At 29.0% G+C, this 11,459-nt stretch overlaps 1 long non-coding RNA gene across 3 annotated transcripts; it reads right to left on the reverse strand.

The window, feature by feature from the left end:
* Positions 1-6,060: 6,060 nt before the first annotated feature.
* On the reverse strand, positions 6,061-10,945 carry LOC145074393 (uncharacterized). 3 transcript variants are annotated; one of them, XR_013691828.1, is made up of 9 exons: positions 10,276-10,945; positions 10,080-10,208; positions 9,911-9,984; positions 9,606-9,663; positions 9,405-9,476; positions 9,189-9,283; positions 9,022-9,093; positions 8,665-8,834; positions 6,061-6,255 (listed from the first exon to the last, which is right to left on the reverse strand). It is a non-coding gene; the product is annotated as an uncharacterized LOC145074393 (long non-coding RNA). The 3 variants fall into 3 exon arrangements; XR_013691827.1 differs by having other exon boundaries at positions 6,061-6,263; XR_013691829.1 differs by lacking the exons at positions 9,911-9,984; positions 10,080-10,208; positions 10,276-10,945 and adding an exon at positions 9,746-9,870 and having other exon boundaries at positions 6,061-6,263.
* Positions 10,946-11,459: the final 514 nt, after the last annotated feature.

An 11,459-nucleotide genomic window follows, 5' to 3' on the forward strand; every position in this document is an offset into this window, starting at 1 on the left:
TTAGAACACCAAGAGTAAGGTGTTCACGGCCCAAGAAGTTCCAGGGCCATGAACTCCAAACAATAGTGCCAAATGGTGCTATAAACACTTCTAAAGCCTTGTACACTAGCCTAGTTTAGTTCCTAGTTAAATTAGGGACTTGAAAACACCAAAAACACCCTTCCAAGGGATATTACGGCCGTAATCTCTAAGGGATATGGTCCCAGGGCCGTAAACTCCTAAAAGGAGTTATATAATGCCCTAAACTCTTCTCCTAGACCAAGCCATTAAGTAGGAATGCTTCTTAGGGCCTTATAGAGCATCAAACATCAAATGGTAATATAAGTATGAGCTTACGGCCGTAAAGTCATGAGTTTACGACCGTAAACTCATTTATTAGTGTCATTATGGCCGTGAACTCCCTTATGGAGTTTTCCTTGAACCCTACACACAATAGCTTTCCCTACAAACACTTAGATGCAATCCTAGAGGCTAATAACACTTGATAAAGGTGTTTAGCATGTCCTAGGGTGTCTTGAATTATTTATTAGTTGTTTATATACTAATTTGATACATATATGTGATATTATATGTTAACTAGGATCATACAGTGTGTTCAAGACTTCATTTGACACCTAGCCATCCTACCTCTTCAGTTCATCCGTACCACACACACCAGGTGAGTTCATACCCCTTAATCAACCTTTTTTAAATGTTTTTAAATACTTTATGGGGGGATACAAGTAGAATCATGCTACTTATTATATCAATCACATGTGATTAATAAGCAGCATTTAAATGATTTGCTACTCATTAGCCGTTTTACCGAACAGTTTCTTCACATGATTTTCATAAACATTTTATATGTTTAAAACTCCTTATTAAACTGTTCATTTTACTCTGTATGTTTCATTTCAAACTCATTTACAATTGTGTTTCAAACAAATGTTTCTTTATACTTAAACTGTTTTATCAAACCCATGCTTTCAACCCGTTTTATAGATTGACATCACATCGATCTTTTCTTAGATAATAATTATGTTCAAAGGTTTTACAAAACTTATTTTATGCTTTAATATTATCAATTGCATGCATATATATGTATAGTTATATAATAAATGTTGAAAGGACTTAGGAAGGCTATCCACCCTATTTCCTTTTCGCGCTTGAGATGTGGTCTGGTGGGATATCGGGTACCCGTCCGAAGGTCGTTTAAATATTAGTTATATATCATGTGTACATATATAGTCATAAAGGTTCTTCTAGTTCATTCAATACACTTGGGTAGCAAGGGTATACATCCATGTTCATACGTACCAGTTACATTATTAGTAAGCTACCATATGGGTAGTTTAGGAAGATATTAGAACCATTACTAGAACGCGATATCATACAACGAGTCAGTTCATTAATGAGTCAATACTTGCTAGATAGAGAGAACATACATTACATCTAGTACACACAGTACATTATTATACATGCTAGATAGAGAGAGAACACACATTACAGCTAGCACACGCAGAACATTACAGTACATTACTATACAATTACATGAGTTTGTTTACATGATTACTTTTACATGAGTACATTTACATAGATACGTTTACATAAAGACCCTATTATAAGCATGCCTATATACGTATAGTTATATAAGCAATTTTTAAAGGACTTAGCAAGGCTATCCACCCTATTTCCTTTTCACGCTTGAGATGTGGTCTGGTGGGATATTGGGTACCCGTCCGAAAGTCGTTTAAAAATTAGTTATATGTCATGTGTACATATATGGACATAATAGTTCCTTTCAGTCAGTTCAGTACCTTTGGATAGAAAAGGCATACGTTCATATACTTTGATTACGTTTACATGAGTACGTATACATAGATACGTTTACATGGGTGTGCTTACATATACGTTAGTAGGACAGACATCACTAGGTGCTATAGCATAGGACAAGTTCAGGATCTAACTATACCGATGAATCACAACGAATTGTGATAGTTATATCGGGTATACATGATCATAGATGTGGATGTTCACGGCTTGCATATACGCAGGGGTCGTGTAAAGGTCCCAAAAACCCTTTGACAGGGGACCGTCTAGCCTGGGATCTAGCCATCACATTATACCTTATCCCTCAAATAAGCCAACATGAGTACAGAAGTAGTCATTTATTACAAATACTACAGTACTTAGAAGAATTACCATAGACTTAAGGTAATTAGTACGGTTGTAGTTCGACACTACACCATAGTACTATTTCATTTTCCCAGTACATTCACTTCATGAACATTCACACGACGCGCGGTAATGTAGAAACTATATTTTTGGTTAATGATAGTCAGAATTGGGAAAATACACACTCTTACAAGAGCCACACATAGAGACACTAGATGCCTTGGTAGAAGGATACGATTAGTAGGAAACATAGGGCTTCCTAGGATCATACAAAACATTTTTATACTTACAGTTCATATACATTTTCAATACTTACAGTTCATATACATACAAATACTTACATACAGATTAAGACACTAAAATACTTATGATCTCACCAGCTTTAAAGCTGATACTCTCTTTCAAAATAACTTGTACCCTCAGGTCAACCATAGACAGGTACCAATGCAAGGTTCAGAGAAGATGGTGCTCGTTCAAGACTCATCTTTCATTTTGATTTATACTTAGTGTCTATTACATATATTGACATAACACACTTGTATTAAAATTATATTATTAATGTAATGGATGATGTTGTTGCTTGTTTACTACTTTTCATTGTTGTGATACTGTACATGACGTCCTCTGCCCCAGAACGTTTCCACCGTTCTTGGTTTTGGGGTGTGACAGGTTAGGCCTATTTGTATGTTCGGTTAGGCCCATGGATCAGGAAGAGCTAGGCCCATTATATGTTATGTAGGGTGATGGCTTTCTTTGTGACTCTTGCTTTTGTATGTCGGGTTGGGCACATTAGTTTAGCAGGGTTGTGCCCATTATGGTGGCCAGGCCCAACCATTATGGGATGGGCCCAATATGTGGGGAGTTGTGAAGGAAAAACCAAAATAACTTTAATCTAAAAAGTATTGATGATTATGTGGGCATGTCCAAACGAAGAAAAACTTCCGAGTCAACCCACGATGAACCTTCTGATGCATGTATCGGGGGGATTGACCTCAACAACGACGATCCATATGAATCTCCCACTCGTCTTATGGGACGTGACTGTGCAAAAAGAAAGTTGAAAGGAGCACAAAGTTCATCGAGTGAAGTAGATGAAATAAGGAGCTAAATCAAAGGGTCGGACGCTAAGCTTGATGTTTTTTGGAATTGGAAACGAAAAAAGAAAGGAACCGTTCACTAAATCTTTTCTTAAACCCGAGAAAGGACTTGTCCAATGAGGATCGTCAGATTTTCAACAATGCAAGGAAATATATTGTTAAACAATACACCTGCGATAATCTGTAGTATTTTTATGTTTAGATGTAGTTTATTTTACCTTTTAAGTCTAGTAGTAAATTTTAAGGTTTTAAGTCAACATTGTAGGTGGTAAGTCTACTTTTTAATATTTTTTAATCTTATTTTATGTTTTAAATTATTATAATCTTTTTTATTAATATTAAATGTTTGTCTTTAAAAAATATAATTTATGCAATATTAAATGTTTGTGTATTAAAAAGAATATAATTTATTTTAATCTAAAAAAACATATAACTAATTTTAATTTGAAACAGAAAAATGTAAATTTATTTAAAGTTGAAAAAGAAAATCATAACTTTGAAAAAGAAAATCAAAAATTAAAAAATATAATTTATTTAAATTTGAAATAAATCATATAATTTTTTTAAATTTGAAAAAGAAAATTAAAAAAATGGAATGCTATGAATGTTATCATTCCCTATGAAATATTAAAAATAAGGTGGTATCCAGGTGGCAAACAAAAATATGATATGACAGTCAAAAAAATGATGTGACAAGGTATTAGGAGTGTTACCACTCTCGCTAACTTTACTTAAAAAAGAAAGCGGAAGGTTTATTCTTTATTATAAACTAGTTGTGAGACTCATGTGTTACATGGATTAATTAAAAAAAAGTTAAATATAAAGGTAAAATATTTGAGAATTTTGAATTTATAAGAAAATAAGAAAAATAATGATTTATTATAATCGAAATGTTTTTTATCTTTTAAATTTTAACAAATAATTTAAATAAAGAAAAGAAACTAATGGGCTTTAATTTTAGGAATTTTGAAATTAAAAGTTAAGTTTATTAGTGAACTTAATAATATCCATTTATTACTATATTTATTGTAATTATTAAATTAAAATATTATGTGGAATTTAACAAAATAAAAAAACTCATAAAATAACATGTAGAAAAAAATTAATTCAAAATAACCACAAAATGACATTTGACAAATTGAATGAGAGTGTCACAAGTGCGCAAAAAAAAAAAAAAAAAAAAAAAAAAACCTTCATTTATTAGAGAGGATCAAAGAAAAAAAATGGGACGCGCATATGATTGATGTCATTTTGTCCGGCTGTCAATTTTTTTACATGATTACTCAATAATCCTTTTTTTAGACCATTAAACTTCTATGTGACTATTTAATTATATCAATACTAGTTGTGAGACTAATATATTGTATGGGTTAATTTAAAAAAAAAGTTAAATATATAAATCATAATATTTAAAAACTTTGAATTTATAAAAAAATAATAAAAATAGGGAGTTATTATAATTGAAATTTTTTTATCTTTTAAATTTAAACAAAAAATTTAAATAAATAAACAAAAGCAACTAATGAACTTTAATTTTAAAAATTTTGAAATTAGAATGTAAGTTTATTAATGAAATTGATATGAATTTATTAGTACATTTATTACAATTATTAAATTAAAATATTATGTGGAATTTAATAAAATAGAAAACTCATAAAATAACGTGTGGAAAAAATTAATTCAAAATAACCACAAAATTTAATTTGACAAATTGAATAGAATGTGCAAGTGGTTAAAAATACATTTAGTAATTAGATTATATGTCTTTAACCCGATTTTGAATGGAAACGGATGACATGACAGTATTGGATCTACCCTACATAGCGAAACTCATCCGCCTTGTCTATATATTCATGTTTTTTTTGAGTAAATTACACGAATAGTCCCTATGGTTTAGGGTAATTTGTGCGTTTGGTCCTTAACTTATTTTTTTAACTCGGAAGATCCCTACTGTTTGTTTTTGTTACATGTTTGGTCCTTGTCTTACCTACAAAAATATTTTTCCCTTGATTTTTTGATTTATTTAAATTAACACACCCCCAATCCCACCCTCCTCACCTTACATTACCTACCTCACCATTTTTTCCTATTTAAATAATAGTCTTTTTACGTAAGATAGGGATCAAATGTGTAACAAAAATAAATAGTAGGGACTAAGCGTGTAACAAAAACAAACAGTAAGGACCTTCCGAGTTAAAAAAATTAATTAGGGACCAAACGTGCAAATTACCCCAAACCATAGGGACCATTCGTGTAATTTACTCTTTTTTTTATATTTTTGTTTTCATTATCGTAAAAAAGCTATTAAGCACAAAAGATTAAGTTTATTTTTTGTTATTTTGCCATTTTCAATTCCAACAGGATATTTTGCTACCTTGTGCGTATGCATAACAACCGGACACACACACACACACACACACATATATATATATATATATATATATATATATATATATATATATATATATATATATATATATATATATATATATATCCTCTATTCTAATAAATAAGTACAATCATGTCACGTGTCAATCTCTTAGACCCCAACCAATAAGTTTTTCCGCTTTTTTTATGAAACCCTATTACGTAAATGCCCTTTAAGAGAATGAAATCAAAAGATCGAGTTGCAATTGCAATAAATCCCCAAAAATCCAGAAAAACCAGCATTCATAATATGCAACCAATCAATTAAAATTAATAAAAGATTTCAAAATAATATGAAAAATCGGTTCTTCAAATTTGAAATTTGAAAAACCCGATTTAATATGGCAGTTTGTTAATTGTGATTAGAAATTAAATAATTGCAGTGATTAAATCCCAAAAAATCTGCCCCTATTTATCAAATTCCGAAATATATATAATTATACCATTTATACGCTTATTTAGTTTTCAGGATTTTGCTCCATAAAATTCTTTCAAAACGTTATTCTTCTTGAGTTTTTCTTCAATCCTTCTTGTCGGTATCAGGTTTACTGCAGAATCGTTTTCCTCCCTGTTAATTCTGCAACGCTTCCATAAACAAAAATCAGGTTAGTGTTTTAAAATTTATTTGTAGTAGTATTAATTTAACATTTAACATTATGAGTAATCTTCTTCTTGTTTTTCTTATTCTTCTTAATCATCATCTTCTTCTACCTCTTCAGTTATTAACACGATGGCAACATGAAAAAAATGATTAACAATAACATATATCTTTGTTAAAAAAAAAATATTCGGATTTAGATCCAAAGCTTTAACAACTTACGTCTAATAGGTTGATAACCTTCAAAACATGAAATTTACTTATTTGTAATTACAAGTTTATTTATTATTCGTAGGAACCTAATAGTCGTGAGTCTTATTTTTCATAATTAAGTTCATCTAAAAAATGATTTAAATGTACCCAAAATTAAATAAACGACCACCCGTGATGCACTTCCTTGCTTTCAGGTATATCTCCAGATAGATAGGGTTTTCTCCAAAAAGGTTGTAATATTTTGTTGTTACTGTGAACCTATTTATATCACTGTACTTTTAATTTACATTGCTATAATAACGATGATATAAATAAGTGATATGTTTGTAAAAAAAAATAGTCGGATTCATTTCCAAAGCTTTAACAATTCCAGTATGTTTTGTTTATTTGGCTTTTAAGTTTTATTTGTTTTGCTGTTACTGTGGACCTAATTACAGCATTGTACTTTCAATTTACATTGCTCTAATCTTTAATTTTGTATAAAGATAGTCAAGTAGGCCGGACATTCGGTATTCATATTTATTCGCATGTGTTAAATTATAACTGCATATATTAGTATGGATATCATATTTGGTATAACTAATTTTTGACATACCATAATCATTTATGTATAAAATACTATGTTTAGTTAACTTTATAGAATTTCACAATTCATTGATGTTAGTATTTATTTGAAATGACTATTTTGCCCTTACTTTTATTTCTGTATGTTTATAACTGTGTTGTATTTATTGGCAATGTACTTTACATTTTCTTTTTAAAACCTTTTTTTATAAATATATGTTATGTCTAATACAAATTATTAAAATATTCCCCATATGACAGCTACAAAATTTACCTTTCTAAAAAAAATTGACATGTCAATCTTGGTTTTACTATCAAGGTAAAAATATTAAAGTTATGGACCCTTAAAAACAACACAAATCCTAACGATTTCCATTCAATTGAAATGATTTTCGTAGATGAAAAAGGTATATTCTATAATTTCATAGTAATTAGTTTTCTTTTAATTTTTTTTATTTACAATTTCATAGAATTGTAATTCTTATACTAATGTACTTTAAAAATTACATTTCTTTATTTTGTAAAAAAAATGAATTTAAAAAAAAAATAATGACCATTAAATCGATTTTATTAGATTGTATGACTTATATAACAATAACTTCAATGTACTTTCAAATGTAAATAACTATAATTTGAGAAAATAAATTTTATTTTAATAAATTAACATTTTAACAATTTATTGGTATTCTATGTTTTATAGCAATGTACTATGTAATAATCTTTTTTATAATTTGTAAAAATTGAATTTTTTAGAAACATCTTATGATTTTTAAATTCAAGGACGATTCTCTAATTTTACATCTATACAGTTAACATTCTATAAAAGTATATCTTGGTTACGTATATGTTTAAAAAAAATTTCAGAACAGCAACATATTAATCTATGTTATAATTTACTTTAATTAATTTAGCATTTTTTACAATTTATTTTTTTATTACCGATTAATTACTTTAGGTTATTTATATTTTTTCAGCTTGTATTCAGTGTGGCGTTATTTTCGCTTGAGCTCGATTTAAAAAAAAAAAAAAAAAAAAAAAAAACATTTGACTTTTAAAGTAAAAGTCACAAATTACAATGTAAGGTACAAAAATATTGTCTAATCCATCTCAAGGGAAACCGAACATAATCATTTGTTTAATTAAATTTTTAATTTTACCGGTTATTAAATTCATTTTGATTATGGTATAAATAATATCAAAACATGTATAAAGTTTATTGAATATCAAAATAAATATCTATAATAAATAATATTTGTTTAATATATATAACTGTAATTTATAATATATATATATATATATATATATATATATATATATATATATATATATATATATAAATAAAAGTCTTTATTAATATATTCTGTTTTTTAGGTTATTAGGTTATTTGTAATTAGTTATGATCAATTTAAAATATTGTTTATAATTTTTGGTAATCCCTTATTAAATGCATATCTTATATTCAAATTAAATTGATATGTAATCTATTAAATCCCATAAAATCCGGAACAAAATTTTATCTAATAAAAATTCAACAACAATACTTTGAGAAAATCTCGGATTATATTCTGAAGATATGATATTATGTGATCAAGTTTTTATATATGAATATACCTCATAACGTGAACTCAATCGTTTTGAAAATCCTCATTCGTATTCTTTTTCTTCCAATTGCATCTAAGAATATTTTTTCGTCAAAGGTACATCAATATGCTTCATAGAAGTTGTATTCTTCATTTCAGTTCACACTTCAACTACTTTTCATTTATACGCGCTCTTACTTCCTGCAAGATCTCCATATTCATATATCAGGTTAGTCTTTTTAGTTAAAATTAGATTAGTTTCTGCATGGATTTATTGTTGAACATCGAAAGTCAATCGATTTACTGCATCAATGTTCCATACTCATTTGCAACAATGTAATATGAAATGAAGGGTTTAGTTTAATTAGTTAGGAGAATGAGATTTCACCTAAACATGTCATGTCAGGCCTTTTATCGTAGTCAACATGTTGACCATTTAAACTTTCTCTCCACTTTGTTGCTGCATTTGATAGATATCATCATATCAATGAATGTGTTAATGGAAAATGACATGTAATAGAAAACCCATGAAATGAATTGGATGAAATGAGTTACCTAGCCCTAAGTCAATAAGAAATAGTTTCTTCTACTGAGTTGTTGATGGTTGACCAACTAAAAAATTCTTTGGCTTTACATCTCCATGCACATAACTATAAATACAAACATAACTCTTGCAATGAATATAAGGGAAAGGGAAAACAAATTATATAGTGAAATGAAAAAAGAATAAGAATATTTGGATTGTATATATATTATATATTTTTTATATACCCTCTTCATTGCATCTTTTGCAAAATTGATAAAGATTCCACAGCTACACAAGCCACCATTTCTGATGACATCCTGGAAAACAAAATGCAACAACAAAAAACAAGTTACCACTTTTAGAGTGTTAAATCAAAATGCAGTAAACCAAAAGATAAAAATATAGTTTATTATCATTTGATGTTCATAGGTTTATGGAGAACTCACGTTTGTCCATAAGGAATTTCCAAACATCCCACAAACTAGGCCCCAACATGTCCATGACCTATAATGTAAATAGAGAAAAAGAAATATTATATAGTTATTCATTTAAGTAAACTAAAAACTCATCAAGTATTAGCATATACCATAACATAGTAATCTATTTGTTTTCCTTTATAATGAACTTTAGGCACTCCATGACTCCCATCCATATTATTGTTTCACCAAGAAAAAACAAATCCACTTCTTTAAATTCAAAAAAGAACAATTTTAATTTGTTTACTAATCACAAAAACATAATGTGCACATACTTTTAAACTTGCCACTCGTATGGAGGACCATAACTGCAACCTTTGCTATTTCTATGCTCAAACTTAAGAGCTACCTGTCACAAGTCACAACCAAAATTAAAGAAGATGAATTGCAGAAATCATATTTTATATAAAATGTAAGCTTGATTGTTTGATGCAAGAACATTACCTCTGTAGCACCATGACCTGATATGTGATCAGTTCCACCAGATACACGACGACAAACAAATACCTAACCAAATCCACCTTTCCCTAATTTTCTTTCGACCTTATATTGAGGTGATCCACCTACTTGAACCTGAAAATCAATGCATTTTATAAGTAAAGAAGCATTACAAAAATCGAATGAGCAATAGACAAGATACCCTTTCATGAAATGGGGCGGTATTGCCTTCTTCTTCCTGGCCTATAACACTGTTAGCGCTTTAGCCACCGCTTACATCCGTCATTGCTACTTTGAATGTCTCTTCTCTGGTTTCCTTTGTTCGCTTTTTATCCTCCTCTGTTTCAGAAATGACAACCACCGACTATTTTGCTAAACCCTCTTGCTTCTTCTTAGTCGGCAGCCTCGGCTTCTTTTGTTGCTTCGGCTCAACACCAACCGCCGCCGCTTCCCTAGCTGCAGTCGCTCGAGTTTTAACATGATTACCCACCAAATGCTTCGATCGCTTATTGGGCCTACCTTCTCTCTTATTCTTCTCGACTACAGGAGCACGTGCACTACGTACTCCAAATTCGTTCAAATTGGGGACAGAACAAATGGAAATGGAATAAGCGCTAAGTTGGAAATGAGGATGATAACACGTGATTCACATTAGGTAATGACTTTAGGGTTGCAGTGGAAGAAGGAGAAAGAGAGTTGTTGGGATAGTATTTCTTTCTTCACCCGATTTCTTTATGCATATACAACACACATTACGAGTTACAGTTCGTATGGTTATCTACTCTTATTTGGATCTGACTCCGACCCATTTTTAGCTTTGGATCTGACCCAACTCATTTTAACTTTAATATCTTTAATTAAATTCACTGATACATAATATAAACAAATATACAAATTATATTATAAAAAAAATTATAATTCATAAGTTATCAAAATTAATGAAATATGATTTTATTAAATAATTAATTTTTATATTCAATTCAAAATCAACACCCGTGGGTTCCACGGGTTTTAACCTACTATATATATATATATATATATATATATATATATATATATATATATATATATATATATATATATATATAGGTTCAGGTTCATTTGAGATCATTCTAATTTTGTGAGACCGTGAGACCAAATCTAAAAATAATTTTAAAATGCAAAATAAATGGAAAAATCCAAAAATTCATTGTTTAAATATTATTTTCGGAACTTGAATTAACTTAAAATAAATAAATAAAAAAAATAAAAAAATTCCGTTTTTTTTTTTTTTGAAAAATACGTGAAATATTCTAATAGAATATTACACTGACATATTCTAAAAAATAATTTTAAAATGCAGAATAAATGGAAAAATCTAAAAATTCTTTTTTTAAATATTATTTT

The sequence above is a fragment of the Lactuca serriola genome, chromosome 9, assembly GCF_051521515.1.
Source record: "Lactuca serriola cultivar US96UC23 chromosome 9, Lser_US96UC23_V15, whole genome shotgun sequence".
Lineage (NCBI taxonomy): Eukaryota > Viridiplantae > Streptophyta > Magnoliopsida > Asterales > Asteraceae > Lactuca > Lactuca serriola.